The sequence below is a fragment of the Gymnodraco acuticeps genome, unplaced genomic scaffold, assembly GCF_902827175.1.
Source record: "Gymnodraco acuticeps unplaced genomic scaffold, fGymAcu1.1, whole genome shotgun sequence".
In the NCBI taxonomy this organism is placed as follows: domain Eukaryota; kingdom Metazoa; phylum Chordata; class Actinopteri; order Perciformes; family Bathydraconidae; genus Gymnodraco; species Gymnodraco acuticeps.
This window is the reverse complement of record NW_022990993.1, coordinates 332,410-350,364: the sequence shown is the minus strand read 5'-3', so window position 1 is coordinate 350,364 and position 17,955 is coordinate 332,410. Positions and strand designations below refer to the sequence as shown.

Genomic DNA, 17,955 nt, shown 5'->3' with positions numbered 1-17,955 from the left:
TATGTCTGACACAGAGATGGAGTACTCGAGTCCTGGACTCGGACTCGAGTGCCGATTTTCGGGACTCGTGACTCACTCGGACTCGCGCATTGATTGAGCGACTCGGACTTGGACTTGTGAATTCTCGTGCACGATGACTTGGACTCGGACTCGAGCAAGTTTTCTCTGGAGTCTGATGTCCTCTATCCCTGCGTGTGCACCTGCGAGACGAGTTCACCTACTGGGCCTCGCTATTCCAGTCTAAAGATGTCTAGAGACACACCCCGCATCTTGCTGTATGCTTTCACACATTCTGCTTCCACATTGGAAAAGAGCAGCGCAAGCAGAATGACGTCATTTTGCATGCTAAGTAGCCATGTGCTTTCTGGGGATCAATCTTTATCGGTAAACCATTCAACCGGTAAAAGTTCCTTCAAAATAAGAGTCCCGATCTTATTACTATCAAAATAAAAGTGCAAAACGAAAACTTTACCATAGGAAAATATTGGCATACACATATAATCACTTCTCTAAAAGGTAACTCATTTTAAATATAGTTAGACATATTATAGGTAATTTACAATAATATTAATATTAGTAATAAGCTTTATATTTGTATAGTACCAATTACAAGAATTGTAGCCAAACTCGCTTCACAGCAGTTCCATAGACAGATTAGTATAACATGACAGGATAAAAGCAATGTAGGAGCAGCTATTTCAACACATATATCCACGAAGATCAATACATGAAGACTTGTGACTCGGACTTGACTTGGACTCTTCTTAGGTGACTCGGACTTGGACTCAGACTCGAACACAGGTAATGATGACTCGGACTCGACTCGGACACTCCTTGGTGACTCGGACTCGGACTCGAACACAGGTAATGATGACTCGGACACTCCTTGGGTGACTCGGACTCGGAGAGTGACTCGAGAGTGACTTGGACTCGTGAATTGGTGACTTGACTACAACACTGATTAGTAGTGCATGACAGGATTAATGTGTCAACTGTCATGGTTGTAAACATACTGGTAAGGAAGATAACATTACTTTACCCTTTTGTAGGCTAAAGCATGCTGTTATCAATCATAAACTTGGTCATTATCTTCCAGTATTTATGAATTCCTTTGAAAAAGTAGGCCTGCTTTGCTTACAATTAAGTGTATGCTTCACATCAGACCTTTTATGGGCACAGCCCAGAAACACACAACAAAACAACAAAATCTTAGTAGTAAAACAAAGTAAGATTTGCTACTTGGTTTTAATGATCTTGTTTGTTATATCCTTTTAAATACCAGAAAACCAAAACAAATACTTCCTTAACAATGTTACAGCCCACAAAACCCTGAAGAAAATACCCCAATTTATTTTGTTCATTATTTTTGTCTTTGCTAAAACAAATAACTTTGTCTATGTCAATGTTAAGATGTCAACCAGGGTATTGATGTAATGGTTGTGTAATGTATTTGCATATGCTAGATATTTATTTTCGATATAGATACAATTATTGCTGTCATCATTAACTCTTCTTCCTTTTCAATTTCTATAGGGTTTTATCATTCAAGTTATTTGGGGTGAGTTACTTACTCATTCAACTGTCTGTCACACATGAATACAATATATATATTGTACAACTATGTTATTGACCATTACTTTTTTTATCTGTGATTCCAATAGAACAAAACGAAAGACATTTTGACGGAAGAAATAGTGGCAAAAGTGAAAGCCCTAGAAAATAATAAAGACACATCTTTCCACACACAACTCTTCTGGGGCACTCTATGCACTCAACTTGGGATTCCTGTGAACACAAACAATCAGTACAGATTAAGAAGACAATTTCACAAGGTAAGTACTTAGTAATTAATTATGACTATATTTAACCCTTGTGTTATGTTCACATTCGCACCCTTTGGTAATGTTCGGGTGTACTGAATGTACTGAGGATGTTTGTCTATAGTTCCTCAGGTTTGTTTTAAACAGACAAATAAAGATCAAAAAAAGAAATAACTGTGTGACACATGTCCAAAATGATCACACCAGAAACTACAATGTCAACGTTAAAATTAAATGATTAGAAGTGGACTTGTCATTTAGGACATTTATCATTATCATGCAGCAATTCCTCAGATATGTGAAAGAAAATCACACAGGGGATGTGACCGATCCTGCTATTGTTTAACCTCTAAGTAATTACATTCAATATATTTTAGAATTGACAGGAATTATACAGATTATAATTAATTTCAATACATACATTTAAAAAATATGAGTATTTAAATAAAATCAAATAGATTTAAATGCTTAAAAATCAACTCTACCATGATTCATTTCTGTGAGTGTAGGATGTGACACAAGTTCAGGTTACGCATATATATGATTGCCAAGTAAATACAAATTGATCATTTTGCATTTTATTATATTTGTATTTATTTATTTTCAATTTTATTTATCACACTATCATTTTCAATACTACATACATGATTAGTTCTAAATCACGTCTTTTTTAAATCTCAATTTTGTTTGGGATTTTAATTGACTTTATCATAATGTTCACTTTTAAAGTTTTTATTCTTTAACATTATATTAAGGTTGGATCTTGATTATATTTATATATATTCAGGCCCTTACACTTAAATACTAAGTCGTGGTTGTCTGTCTTTCACAGCACAAACAAGATGTCACAGTGTCAACGCAGCTGACCCTGGACAGTGGAAGCTCGCAAGAGGGAGACGAGACGACTGACCAAGTTAGTCAATACTTTGCGTCTGCATTTGATCAATTGGCGTTTTAGGTGTACGAAATTTCCGACTGATAATCAAAAAGTCTCCGGTTTAATATCCGGGTAAATGTGTCATATTTTCCAAAAGTAAGACACTCAACACATTATTTATCCTGATGAGCATTTTGGGATCTTACATAGTAGCCAAACCACACCAACAACGTAGGGATGTGTGTGAATTGATTATTGTGGAGCATACTATATATAGTGCTTTTGAGAAAAGCGATATATAAAAGCATCCCATTTACCATCAACTTTACCATGTTCCCATATACTGCTTTGAACAAGCAAAGTTAGAGTTATTAGACTGGGTATATACATGTTAATTTTCATTGCTTACATGCCCTGCTTTTTAAAATGTTATTTTGTATTTGAATTCATCCAGCATTAGAAGAAAAAGGGATAGATATAAATTAGTTTCTAAAAAAATTATTGAATGATAAATCTCAGTCTTTTTAACTATTTGTTTTTAAGTAAGTTGTACACCTAATGCCGATCTAAAATCAATCAGTTAAGTAATGATTGAAAAAACATTTTGTAGTAAATCTACAGTAGTAGTTTATAATTATATTTCTATGTGTCAATGTATACTTCCTGAAATGTAAAAAACACAAGGAGACTATTAAAAGTTATCGTACAATTAAACTACACGACTTTGAGCTGCAGGTCATAACACACTTGGAAGGCTGCATAATGAAAGGACACAACATTTATCAATTCAACACAACAAAATATTTATATTTTTAAAATTGTGTTTTCATGGAAAAACAATAACATTGTGTGTTTTGATGAGGGCACCATGAGCGACACAACTGAGCAAGACGGTTTTATCAAGATCAGAGTACCTCAGAAACCAACCTACTTTTTTATTGAGCAAAATGAATGGAAAGCCATCAAAACCAAAAGACATCCAAGGGGCTTCAAAGGATTGCAGTGGACCAACATCATAGCCAACGGGATTAGGACCATCCATCCACACTGCTCAATCGCATTTAAACGACAGACTGAAAACTTCTACAGACGTTTCATAAGACATTTTAGCTCCATAGCTGCACCTCTCCACTCACTCACCTCAACCCATGTTCAGTTTTTGTGGACTCTACAGGCCGACAAAGCTTTCCAGGAATTGAAAAGACGGTTTACCTCTGCTCCTGTTCTCATCACTCTGATTCACTACGGCAGTTTGTGGTGGAGGTGGATGCTTCCAATGATGGAGTTGGGGCTGTGTTGTCACAACGTTCAGCCAAGGACAGCAAACTTCACCCATGTGCTTTTCTGTCACGTAAGTTAACACCTGCTGAACGCAACTATGATGTAGGCAACAGAGAACTTTTGGCAGTCAAAACAGCGCTTGAGGAATGGAGACACTTTCTGGAGGGGTCAGAGCAACCATTCATAGTCTGGACGGATCATAAAAATCTTGAGTACATCCGAAAAGCTAAGAGACTGAACTCACGTCAGGCAAGATGGGCTTTGTTCTTCACTCGTTTTAACTTTTCCTTGTCATTTAGACCCGGTTCACAAAATGTCAAGCCAGATGCACTCTCTCGTGTTTTGATCCTGAACCCTCGGCAAAGGAACCAAAGCTCATCCTTCCACTAAACTGTGTGGTTGGAGCGGTAACTTGGCCAATAGAAACAGAGGTGAAACGAGCTAACGGTGAGAGCCCGACACCTAGGGGTTGCCCCCCAAATAGGTTGTTTGTTCCTCAAACTGTGCGTCCTAAGGTCATTCAATGGGCTCACACCTCGCTGCTCACCTGCCATCCTGGGGTAAAAAAAAACATGTACGTCATCAAGCAACGGTTCTGGTGGACATCTATGGAGAAGGATGTCAAGGAGTATGTGGCCGCCTGCACCATCTGCGCCAGGAATAAGACCTCTTCCAGGCCCCAGATGGGTCTGCTCAGGCCGCTGCCTATCCCCAGTTGGCCCCTGGTCCGACATCTCAGTGGATTTTGTCACCGGACTGCCAGAATCCAAAGGTAACACCACCGTCCTCACGGTGGTGGATAGATTCTCTAAAATGACACATTTTATTGCTTTGCCTAAACTGCCATCGGCCAAAAGAAACGGCTGAAGTGTTGTTTGCACCATGTTTGTCGTCTCCACGGTTTTCCCAAGGACATCGTGTCAGACCGGGGTCCTCAGTTTGTCTCCCGTTTCTGGAGGGAGTTTTGCAGCCTCATCGGGGCCTCTGTCAGCCTCTCTTCCGGTTACCATCCCCAATCAAATGGACAAACGGAGAGACTGAATCAAGAACTGGAAACCTGCCTCCGGTGCCTGGTGTCCCAAAACCCAGCTTCTTGGAGTAAACACCTCACGTGGGTAGAATACGCCCACAACTCATTGCCTACCTCTGCCACCGGATTGACCCCGTTCCAGTGCGTCTACGGTTACCAACCTCCCATGTTCTCAGAGACAGAGAAAGAAGTCATGGTTCCCTCGGCACACGCACTGGTCAGGCGCTGTCATGGCATTTGGGCTTCAGCACGTCGGGTCCTCCTTAGGACTTCGGCCCGCATGAAAAAAGCGGCTGATCGGCATCGCCGTCCTGCACCTGTGTACAGACCGGGTCAGAAAGTGTGGCTATCCACCAGAGACTTGCCCCTGAACGTAGTCTCTAGGAAGCTGGCACCAAGATTATGTAGGCCCATTCACTGTGGAAAAGTGTATTAACCCTGTGTCTGTTCGTTTGCGCCTGCCTAGATCACTCAGAGTCCATCCAACATTCCACGTAAGCAAACTCAAGCCGGTCAAGGAAAGCAAAATGGTTCCCGCTTCCAAGCCCCCCCCTCCTCCCAGGCTCATTGATGGAGGTCTGGTCTACACTGTCAAGCGTCTGCTGAAGGTCAGAAAACGAGGAAGGGGTCAGCAGTTTTAGTGGACTGGGAGGGTTATGGACCGGAAGAGCGGGAATGGATCCCGTCTAGCTTCATCGTGGACCAGAACCTGATAAAGGATTTTTACAAAAGCCATCCTGAACTCGCTGGGCCGTCCGGAGCCGTCCGTAAAGGAGGGGGTACTGTGGTGTCTAGACAGTTGTGTTAAGTTAATTTATTTAGTTCAGTCCTTTTGTCTTTTGCCTTGTCTTGTGATTTCCTGTTTTATTTTGTAGTAACCTTTCCCTCTCGTTTCAGAGCATTCCTGCCCTGGTGTGTTTTTCCCACCAGTGTGATTGTCAGCCCCTCCCTTAATTGTTGCCACCTGTGTCCCCTTACCTAGTGTGTATATATAGTCTGCGTCTCCCTTTGTCTTGTGTCAGTTCGTCTTGTCTCGTCAAGCCTGCCAGTCATCCCTTGATCGTGTGAAGTATATTTTTGATAGTCATGTAGATGTTTTTTGGTTTAGAGTTTTTGATCCTCCAAGTGAGCGTTTTGTATTTGACCTTAATTAAAAGACCTTGTTAATTCTAATCTGTTTCTGGTGTTGTGCATTTGGGTCCTGAGCCTCGTGACATTCTTAACACATTGTGTGTTTTGATGAGGGCACCATGAGCGACACAACTGAGCAAGACGGTTTTATCAAGATCAGAGTACCTCAGAAACCAACCTACTTTTTTATTGAGCAAAATGAATGGAAAGCCATCAAAACCAAAAGACATCCAAGGGGCTTCAAAGGATTGCAGTGGACCAACATCATAGCCAACGGGATTAGGACCATCCATCCTCACTGCTCAATCGCATTTAAACGACAGACTGAAAACTTCAGGGTCCAAAAAACCAAGCCCAGAATGCTGGTGTCTCGGTTACTGCCGATTTGGGGACTGCCCAGTCACTGTGGCTGTGAATAGTGAGGAGGACCTCAAGGCAACAGTGCGGTTTAAAGGGGACATGACCTTACACTATCACACTGAATTAAAAAGACAACCTGTAAGGGCGGATGACCGGAAAGTGTTAGGAACATTTTTGCAACACCAATTACCCAGAGCCATGTATCTGGACACATTAAATGACATTGATGAGGACGTCATGGACTCTGGCTGCAGAGATGAAGCTCCTACTCCTCAGGTTTTGAAAAACATTTCCTGGGAGCTACAGCAGCAAAGTCGTCAGCACAGCAACGAACTCATCAGTCTCCAAATGATGGTGGGAAATAAAAATAACTCTCCAAATGAGGTCCTCCAGAAGGTGTTTGTGCACCCAGAAGGTGTTCTACTGTGGTCATCCCCAGAAGAACTCCCCTGCCTTTCCAGTTGCAACATATCTCACATGTGATCACACCACGGCCTCAGTTACCTATTTCCTTGAGGCCTTTCTCACAGACGTAGCAAGGAGATACGGACGGGAAGCCATGCGGTCGCCCATAATGCTTGTCTGCGATGGGTCGATGGTATTAATGCAGGCAATATGTTTTTGTTTTGCTAAGACAAATCTGCACGACAGCATTGACTGCTACTATCGGATTGCCAGTGGGACAGCAACAAAAGCAGACTTTAAGGTGCCTGTTCTGCATCGCTGCCTGAGTCACATCATGAAGAACGCCAAGGAAATGTCTGAAACATAGTAAGCATACCCTATTTTTTACTACAACATGTGTTTCGTTAAGAAACAATATTATGGGTGACATTTGACTTCTTTACTTTCCACACACCATAGGTGGTTGCTATCAAAGTGGCGATATGACTCTGCTCTGCCTGTTGCAAAGGATGATGTTTTACTCAGTGAACTTCCACTAGATCTGCACGTCTTACATGAAAGGCACATAGGGTTAAGAAAACACACACAAATATTAATGATGTAAGTAGGTAAACATCATCTGGTTATTTCCTTTCTATACTTTATTGAAATATTGAACCTAATTCATGTTTTTTATCCCGCAGTGCACCAAAGAACTACCATCTGGCCATGCATGTGTTTGGTCTACAACGGCAAGTAACTTGGAAGACCTTGATGACATGGTGCAAAGTACAGCAGTTGTCTTTTCAAGTCCGTCCAGAGGGGCGAATGTTTACAAACATTTGAACAACCTCCAGTCATGGCTGTTAAAAAAAGGACTTCAGTTGGATGACGCCGTCATGTCTGAAACAAATCCTGAAAACTTAGAGGTAATTGCAATTTGTGTTTGTGTGAAAAAGCTTTTCATCTACATTTAACAATTGGGCAGACTTTATATATCTGAAGTTACAAAAACATAATAAGTGCTCCAAAGCTAAGTTTGGGTCCAAAAGTAAATGGGTGCTATATACTGTAAGGGTAGTTGTGGGAAAAAAAATTAGAATAATAATAAATATAACTATAATAATTGAAAGAAGAAGTCAAAAGTGCCAGTAAACGATCGAGGTAGAGCATAATATAACAACCAATAGCAACAGTGAGACTACAAATAAATGAAAAAATATAAATTGTACAGAAGGAGCTGAAACTCTCAGATGTAATCACTATGGGGGAATTCAGGTCCATCTTAAAGGACAGAGAACACGACACCATTGGTCAATGTGAGTGCTCGTATATCCTAAAATCGTTTTAAATTATGCCAGTTTTGAATGATTTTAATAGTTTGTTTTACTTCGCATATTGACTGGCTAATGTGTGTTTATTTGTGTTTTACAGCTGTGTTTGTCTGCCTGTCATGTCTGTGTTTTATCTGTTGTAACTTTGTACATGCTGCCCTTCTTGGCCAGGTCGCTCTTGGAAAAGAGATTTGAATCTCAATGAGTCTTTTACCTGGTTAAATAAAGGATATATAAATGTTGAATCGAAATAAAAGAAAACATTAACAATGATAGAAGTAATGTCAACCAGAATAAGATCAATTAAAACGGTCTTTATTTTATTTATAACATTTCAAATGGAGTTCTAAGATCCACTGGGAGAGTGTTCTACAGTTAACAGTTATAAAAACACAAAGCACACTCAAGAGGTCTTAAGGAATACTTATGGGAATAGCTTTGGGAGAATTGAGGGCTATTGTTGGAACAAATAATGAGAGGCTGTCTCTAGGGATGAAGACCCTCTTATCCATTTTCTGTTTATGGAATATTAAAGTAGAAACATTATATTTATTTTTATATTTGTATTATGTAGGATAAATTGGTAGCCACTGAGGTAGGTGGGGTCACAAGACTTGATCAGTACACGGCACTAATCACACGTTTACAATTTACTAAAGGAAATCAAAGGAAGAAAGAACTTTGGGAAAAGATACAGCGAAGTGATTTCCAAAGCTCCACTTGATACCAGCGGTGATCCCAACGGTTACTACTGTAAAGGCCTTGTGGCTCACATCAACCAGTACCTTCTTCCCTATGCTGGATTGTGGAGCGGGATAATGCTTGGTCAGTGCTACTTAAACATGTGACGTCTTTGTCTCTGTAATGTTACTGTGCTTGCCTGTGTATTCGGAAAATAACAACACTCTTTCATGTAAACATAAAGGTGACCTGGGACGACTGGAAAACCCTATTACCTCATTCACACCAACGGTGTTTCAGGGCCGGTTCGGAGCTGGAGCTTGAAAAGCACCGGGTTATCCTGTTCACACCGCAGGGGAGCAGCCTCTTAGCTCCAGAATCCGGTTTGTTTCAAGCACCAAAAAATTGTCCGGCCAGAGCGAAAGCACCGCATACGTCACGCTTACGTCGAGGCGGGGGCAGGGGCAGATCAACTCCTGACCAACAACAAGAAGCCCGCGTTTTATCCAGTTTGGAGAACGATGGAGAAACGTAACAAGCAGCAGTGGTCCAGTGAAGAGACCAGCTACCTGCTGGGAATCTGGTCTTCCGAAGAGGTGCAGAGGAAGCTGGAGCACAATCGGCCATTGTTATTGTTGTTGTTGTTGTCAGCTGTGAGGGGTTTCCGCGCGGGTTGGCTTTATGAAGCAGGCACGCAAACGGTTACGTCATGACGCAAACGATGACGCAATGACGCAATGACGCAGCACCAGTCGGACTCTGGGCGGTGTGAAAAGAGCCGGAGCTAAACCGAAGAACCGGTTCTGAACCTGAAAAGCTCTAGCACGGAGCTTGAACCGGAGTTGCGTTGGTGTGAATGAGGTATCTGAGGACTACAGCAGAACATACAATGTCCTGAAAAACAAGAAAACACAAGTCATTGAATTGTCTTAAGTGTATTTGTAAGGAAATAATAAATATATTGTGTTTTTACTGCTAATTGATCGTATTAATTGTGTAATTATTTTCTCAGAACATAACAAGACAACAAGACACAAGGCATCATGGAGAAGAGCCAATGGGATTTGAAACATATCCGCTTCCCATCACGCAGGTTCAGCAGAATGGATGACTTTGTTGTCCAATATCAACAGAAACACAGTGCTATGCTGGAGTATGCCGACTCCTGGAGACTTTCGAAAGGTTTGCACATTTCATTAATCATGCCATGGTCAATAGTAATATGTGGTTGATTTTGAATGAGTGAATTAATCTCAAGTGTGGATGATAGCATTTTATTAAGTAACACATATTTAGTTTGTATTTATTAATATACAATCCTTTATGAGTATTACATCTTATAATAAATGTCCATGGTTATTAATGGAGAACTATATCAAATAACCCTAGAATAACGTGATAAATGAATAAAAACAACATACATTTCTCTGTACATGCATTGATGTTTAAAAAGATACAACTGGTCTGCAAAAAAGATTCCAATTATAAATCAATTCTTACATCGATAACTCTTTGTTATGCAGACATTCAGAGTGTTGGTGGAAACATGGAAGAAACGCAAGCAGAAAAAGAAGGGGCGATACACTGTAAAATATTACCATGATTTCACAATATTTAGCTGTAATATTTTACAATAAATTACTGTTTGTATGGGCATGGCAACTGTAAAGTCACAGTATTTAGTTGTACTTTTATTCTAATTAACTGTAAAATATATATAGTAAATTACTGTGAAATATTTAAATTGTGAAATCCATGCAACTAGTAGCCAGTAATTTACTGTAATTTTACAGCCAAACCTTTGACAGTGTATGTCACTGCAATCCGCAAGCCTTTCCCGTTTAAAGGTTTGGCCACGAAGGTAAAACCAGATTTCATTTTGAGATTAGATTTCTATTTGAACTGTTAAGCACAATTTCATTTCATAACATTCATCTGCTACTTAGTAATTTTGTATCTAATATATCATTCCAATAACTTGTATATAGACTCGTATTCCACTATTCCACTTTTTTATTGTTTTAATATTGTCTGCTTTTCTGTATGATTGTGTTGTGTTGCATTGTTGGAGAAGCCTGACCTAAGATGTTCAACAACATAATTACTCTAGCTATGTTAGTTTGACAATAAATAACCTTGAACCATCTTCCACTACTTCAGTGTATTTCCATCACATTCTGTCTCCTCAAATCAATATTTTGAAAATGTATTATTAGAAAAATAATTTTAAAAAATGTAATCAGAAAAGGAATGAAATGCACCAGGATAAAGTCACAACATGACAGACAGAGGATAGTTCATAATGTTATGTTTTGTACCCATACAGGTAGATTCCTCAGTGACTGAGGATGTCCTGGGAACACCCAGCGATATCTCTGCCCAGAAGCAAAGTTCACCCATCCACAACAGTTTGACTTCAAATGTATATTCAATGGAATAATTAACAGAATATATTAGAAAATAAAATAATAAAAAGAGATTATTTTTGTACATATTGAGTCTGTTGTTTTTAACTAGTTATGTCATTATGAAGAAAGACACAGAGGTTGTGGTTTCCGTTCTCCCCTCCCAGACCAAAGGAAATGATCTCATTATCCACCACAGTGAGCTTCGTACGCTTCGACCTCACGAGTGGCTAGCAGGCTAGGTATAGGTATCACTTTCGTCTCTTTAAACTGCAATTCGAAACATAAATCAATCATGCAACACATGTTGTATCATGTAATTAGTATTTTATTACCTTGAGGATAACATGTATAATTGTATCTGTTACAAAAATAGACATTGTATTGAATACACAGTTATTTAAAATCAGGAATAACGTTGTCAATGATTCATCAATGGCTACTTTTTCTAATAACTGTTGTTGGAGTTTGTAATAGAAGATGTATTTGTCAACTATCATTTAGTTCTTCATTTGTTTCCTGGTAATGTTCCTCTTATTTTTGTTTAACCTTATTGTAATGTGTTAAATAATTCAACAATCAAATAAATTGATTTTCAATTTACATGATTCAATGATCTAGATCAGGGGTGTCAAACTCAATTTCATCACGGGCCACATCAGCATTATGGTTGCACTCAAAGGGCCGGTTGTAACTTTAAGAATATATAAAAATACATATATAAATATATAATATATATGAAATAATGTATTATATTACATCATTGCCTCTGCATTGGATTATTATCAGATAGGGTAATCACTTCATAATTAACTACGTCTGGAAGCAGAAGTCTGGAGTGCAAGTCTCTTCAGTGAGAACGCCACAAAATGATTTCAAAAGAAAAGCCACATTCTGGAAAACAAAAATAAAGTGACATTTTGAGAAAAAAGTCAAATTCTGAGAAAAAACAGGCATATTTTGAGATGCATTGTGGGGACATGTAGTTTATGGGCAACGTGCTTCTGTAAATCCTCATGTAACCGTATAATAAACATATTATATTCTTTGCAAGCTCTTGTGGGGCCGCATGAAATGAAGTCGCGGGCCAGATTTGGCCCCCGGGCCTTGAGTTTGACACCCCTGATCTAGATAATGGAAGGTCTGTTCCAAATGGCTGCAAGCGAACAGGAGATCCATATCATGAACTACTACACAGCACATGTGATGCTGTTTGGGGAAAAAGAGCAGGTGTTACGGAACAGTTTACGAAAGGTCATCTTTGAGAACCTTCCTGGACTGAAGTGTGTTCGTCGGTATGCGTGATTCATACTTGCTTCATATGTTTGTATTGTGTAGTGTTCTAAAGAAATGGAACATTTAGAAAAGTGTTATCATATTGAATAATGCTTCATTCGGCACATGTCATTTATATTATTATTGTTTCACAGGTGAACTTTGAACCAGGCCATTGTTTCATTTGTAAATATAAACAATGAGCACTGGAAGTTACTATCATTATTATTCCAATAAACATACATTACATGTTTCAAATATACAGCTTATAATTGTTCAATTAAACTACCTATTTGTAAATGTCAGTACATAAACGCAGTCAGCAACACAGTGTTCCTGGTGGGTCCTGCAGGGTGTTCCACAGAGGACGCAGACTCGCAAAGTGCAGCAGAAAAAACCTGGTATTTATTACTTGAATTCCTCAAGACTTCATTCCTCTGATCCTGAAATGATGCACATTATGTGCACAAGAACAGTTTTCAGTGGTGACCACGCACCTGGAAGGTATAACCAGTAGCACGCTTTGATTTGGTCATTCCTCAATCCACAATTAAAGCTGCATTAAAATAAGAAAATGTATATAGTAGAGGTAAAAGTAAAAAAGGTAGTAATTGATTGTGATGGCAGGATTGGGAAATAGAGAAGGTTACTTTTTAGGAATGATCTTAGATAATGTGGGCGATAACGGGCCTTTCATTTGATATCATTACAATTATTTTGGTTTTGAATCTGTTTTTGCTGCTTTGTCCACACTATAAATAACTTCAATCATAAATCACATACAGTGAGTTTTTCAAAATGAGGAGGACATCCAATGCAAAAACTAAGTGGAACATTAAGTGGAAAGGAAGGGTCCTGGAACTCCCAACTCAGCAAGATGGCAATAGCTGTGGGGTTATTGTCGTCATGGTAACTGCCTTTTTAGTTAAAGTAATCAAATAATTATGATATTCTGAAGTGGGTTTGATTTCTGTGAATTAAATCCATCTCTTTTTAAATTAATTTATACCTGTGCAATTATAGTTGACGATAAAAATATGACAAATACATAGTTCAAAATAATTGAGCAAGAGTTTATTTGAGTTGTTGCTTTAGAACAGCTGCACTGTGCAAGAATCAGACCCATATGATATTGTGAATACTTTTGTCATTCAGATGGCCAGGACATCACAAAAGGAAATGAAGGAGGAGAGAAAAACCATGGCTCTCTGGATACTGAGGGCTTCAGGTTTGTAGAGAAAGTTTGTGTCTGTATTGTTGAGGAATAAGAACAGAAAGATTTACACACAGGTAAACCACTCTGCCAATTTTATTTACAAAACACCATTGTGAGGGACTGTGCTCTCACGCACGGTTTAAATGACGAAAGGAATTGTTGTAAAATAAAGTTAGGTTTATTAACAGAAAACATGTCCACAGTATAACATGCAAAGTATATCAACATAAAGTCACAGCTCTACTGCCAGCAGCTTCCAAAAAGAGGTCACTCTGGGGCCAACAGGTCCTCTCAGGACCAAGTCTACTGCAAGAGACAAGAGCCAGGTTACCAACATACTTTAATTGTGTGACTGATTACTTGATCCTTGTCCGGCTGTCTGCTCTCCGGCTGAGTCACTCCCATCTCACCCAAGCAGCTGGTGCTCTAACCATACCCCCACAACCACAACTATACTTAGTGATCCAAGTGAATTATGGCAGGTGATCAGATCATTTGGAAAGCTCATCGATAATTACGCGGGGATCAGTGCAGAGGCAGATGTGAGACATTTGTGGACAGAATAGAGACAGTTGGAGAAACCAGATATTTGGTGTTGGGCAGGAGGGGGGATCTGTATTGTGATTTGGCAGTACAACCAGACACAAACACCGAGAGATAGATGAATGGAATGGTAAATAGGAAGTGGACCTGAATAGTGTCCGGTGGAGATTTTAACACAGCTTACCATAACAGTAATTCACACACAGCAAATAGTACCTTTTTTAAATAGCTGTTTACCTGAACAACGTAAAATGCATGCGTTTGTAAATTGTTAAAAGAATACATGCAGTATACAAATATGTTCTTAAGAAACTCATGCAGTCCTAGCAGTTGGTTAATGAAAGCTTATTTATGATACGTTGTCTCAACACTGAATTTCACACTAAATAGCTGATGTTGTTTCAAATTGTTTTTACATTTTAGTGTTCAATCTGGAAAACAATTGTGCAATGTGTTCGATGGCAAAGCCCCCTGGAGATGGGCCTCAAATGACAGGGTTGAGTAAACTGAGTTATTGAACAAAAAATAAAAAATAGATTATTGTAGGAGCCATGAAACATGTTTACAGTAGTATTGCGTTCTTGTTTTGATATAAGATATTTGGTTTGAGCACTTTTGATTGGTTGGCTTGGGTCCACACTCATTATAATCCTGTTCACCTGCGTGAGGTGTGGGATGGAAGGGAGGGTGACACAGGGTCGTTGTACTTTTTGTGTGACCGCAAGTTGAAATGATTGCTTTGATTATTATTACAATGTAGCCTAATGTCTGTTCACCGAGTTTTCATTAAACCACATTATTTTTGCAACAGAGTTTTGGATCTCAGCAAAGATACTTTTTTTAGCGTGTCACACAATATCAAACAGGCCCGGCCTCAGCCTCTCAGCGACTTTGTTGTTTCCTGCTGTCGCCACAGTTATTATTACTAAAGTTACATAAAAACTGCTGTTGAAGTTTACTCATTGGAAACCATTTTGTTCCCATAATAGTGACAGGTCAGAATTTAATATCAAGTTTTAGATTTCCATCTTGTCATCTTGTAGAATTCAATGTGACACATGCTCGAGATGGTCCATGAACAATGGTTGCCCATGGACAACTCGAGAACTGGAAGAAGGCCAGAGCTGCCGCATGGGATTGCTGTTTGTGCCCTTAGAATAAAAACGGATTGTCCCGCAAAGTCCCTGCAGCCAACCTCGATGGCATCCACTGTTATTTCAGTATTATTTGTTTTTTATACTTAGTTATGTTTATTGCAATTGTTAATTTTTGTAACATTAATCTCTTAATATGATGTTATGCTACATTGATTTAATCATCTATTTTTCCACATTTCATTGTGTTTTTTATAATATTTGATTAGTTCTATATTATGAAGTTATTTTATTCATCTATTCTATCTATTGAACTTTTTTTGCACTCTATTAGTAATGTTAAGTTATTGTTTTTGTATTTAAAATATAAAACGTATATATTTTAAACAGTTTCTGATGTCTGTTTTTACATCCCGTTAGTAAATGACCTGATTCTTGTTGACCTGGTCGCCAGTGTGTGTTTCTTACCCTCCCAGCTGTTTCTTGTCCTTGTGATGAATTTCCGTCTGAGAGCCCGTCTGCCCCAGCGTTTCTCAGTTCGTCGTCGTTCCAGCCTATGTCGTTCCAGCCTATGTCGTTCCAGCCCATGTCTCGCCCTGCGTATTCCCTCTGTTGTTATTGTGGATTCCTGTTTCTCGTGCCTTCCTGGTTTGTTCCTTATTTTATTTGTGTTATATTCTAGACATAATATTTAACATAAATTGTACACATTGAAAACCTTTTTATCCATTACAAAATAATAATATTCAAAACTAATACATCAGAATATAGACTTTAGCAAATACCGTAAGTAAACTATAAGAAATATAATAGCGCATTTTTTTGTCCTCAATATCTGCCTCCCTTGTTTTAATACTGTGTTTGGGTCCTGTCTTACAAATGCCCAATCGTGATACATACCATTTGATTTTCAAAATAAATCAGAATATTCTTATTTCTTCTGAGTGACTACATGGGCTGTCCTGCTACCAGCCTGGGGTGAAATGAGTCTTTGATACTGGAGAGATTTTGTTTTATTCTTATCTAAAAACAGAGGATGATAGCTCAAATATGAGAATTCAAAGGTCTTTTATTTAAACTACATCAGATTCTAGTATAATATATATAATAATCTGTGTGTGTATGTGTGTCTCTGTGTGTGTGGTGTGTGTGTGTGTGTGTGTGGTGTGTGTGTGTGTGGTGTGTGTGTGTGTGTGTCTTGTGTGGGGGCGTGTGTGTGTCAGTGTGTGTGTGTGTGTGTGTCTGTGTGTCAGTGTGTGTGTGTGTGTGTGTTGTTGTTTTGTGTGTGTTGTGTGTGTGTGTGTGTGTCTGTGTGTTGTGTGTGTGTGTTTTGTGTGTGTGTGTTTTTTTTGTGGTTTGTTGGTTGTTTTTTGTTGTTTGTTTGTTTGTGTGTGTGTTTTTGTTGGTGTGTGTGTGTGTGTGTGTGTGTGTGTGTGTGTGTGAGACAGAAAACATGCTCATCAGGCAGTCACATCATCGCTGACTTAATGTGATCAATTAGTCCAAGATTGTTACATTTTAACAAAAGTATCTGGTATATATTGTTAATCCTACCACAGTGTTATGGTGTGTGAGCTGTGCTGTGTTATTGTGTGTATGTTTTGTTTTGTGTATTTGACTGTACAGCAGGTGGCAAACTCATTTCAGTTAAGGGGCCACATACTGCCCACTTTGATCTAAAGTGGGCCGGACCAGTAAAATCATAGCATAATAACCCACAGGCCCTATAACGACAATATTTCTGTTTAAGTGCAAATAAGTAGGCTACAAGTACATTCGGAAAATGTCCACATGTAATGAGACGCAAAACGTTATGAACAAACTGACATTTATTAAGAAAAAACAAGTGCAATTTCAAGTGCTACACATATGTTCTTTACAACAGATCACAGTTTCCACCTGAACTGACTCACCACAAAATACAAATAAAAACGTGGGAGCTATTAAGTGAGGAGTTTGAGTTACCCCCCTTGCCTTGAAGATATAACATTTCTATATTTTAAAAAGAAGTTGGGCAGTGCCACATCAAATCAAACTATTGTTTGCCTAATGCAGCTGCTGATTGACATTATAATACACAATGTTCTATGACATAATAATATAACATGTTCAAATATTTCAGTAGGTTCTTATTTTCACGTCACTGATTAATTTGCTCCTGAAACTTGACATCTTTTAGCCCTCACAATGGCATCAATATCAGGCTTAAAATCCTGACTAGCAGCCAATTTAATGAGTTCATTCAGGCACTTGTGTGTGAGTCTTGAGCGCAGCTTTGTTTTAGTAATGTTCATTACAGAGAAAACCTGTTCACAAAGGTAGGTGGTCCCAAACATGCTCAAAACTTTTGCTGCCAGGGCTGTCAATTTGGGGTATCCTGGCAAAAGATACCGATAAAATGTGCCCAAGTCCGATGAGGCAAATTTGTCCTTTAAATCCTGATCACATTGTAAGTCGATTATCTCAAGTTGTATGTCGACGGGCAGATCCGCAGCCTTAACTGCAAATGGCGAGCGAAACACTG

General features: G+C 39.0%; 1 long non-coding RNA gene across 1 annotated transcript; it reads left to right on the top strand.

Annotated features, from left to right (window-relative positions):
• Positions 1 to 880: 880 nt before the first annotated feature.
• Positions 881 to 11,388, top strand: LOC117559219. The gene is made up of 9 exons (XR_004570940.1): positions 881 to 1,558; positions 1,662 to 1,832; positions 2,653 to 2,733; positions 7,134 to 7,270; positions 7,364 to 7,504; positions 7,588 to 7,812; positions 8,877 to 9,042; positions 9,911 to 10,080; positions 11,225 to 11,388. It is a non-coding gene; the product is annotated as an uncharacterized LOC117559219 (long non-coding RNA).
• Positions 11,389 to 17,955: the final 6,567 nt, after the last annotated feature.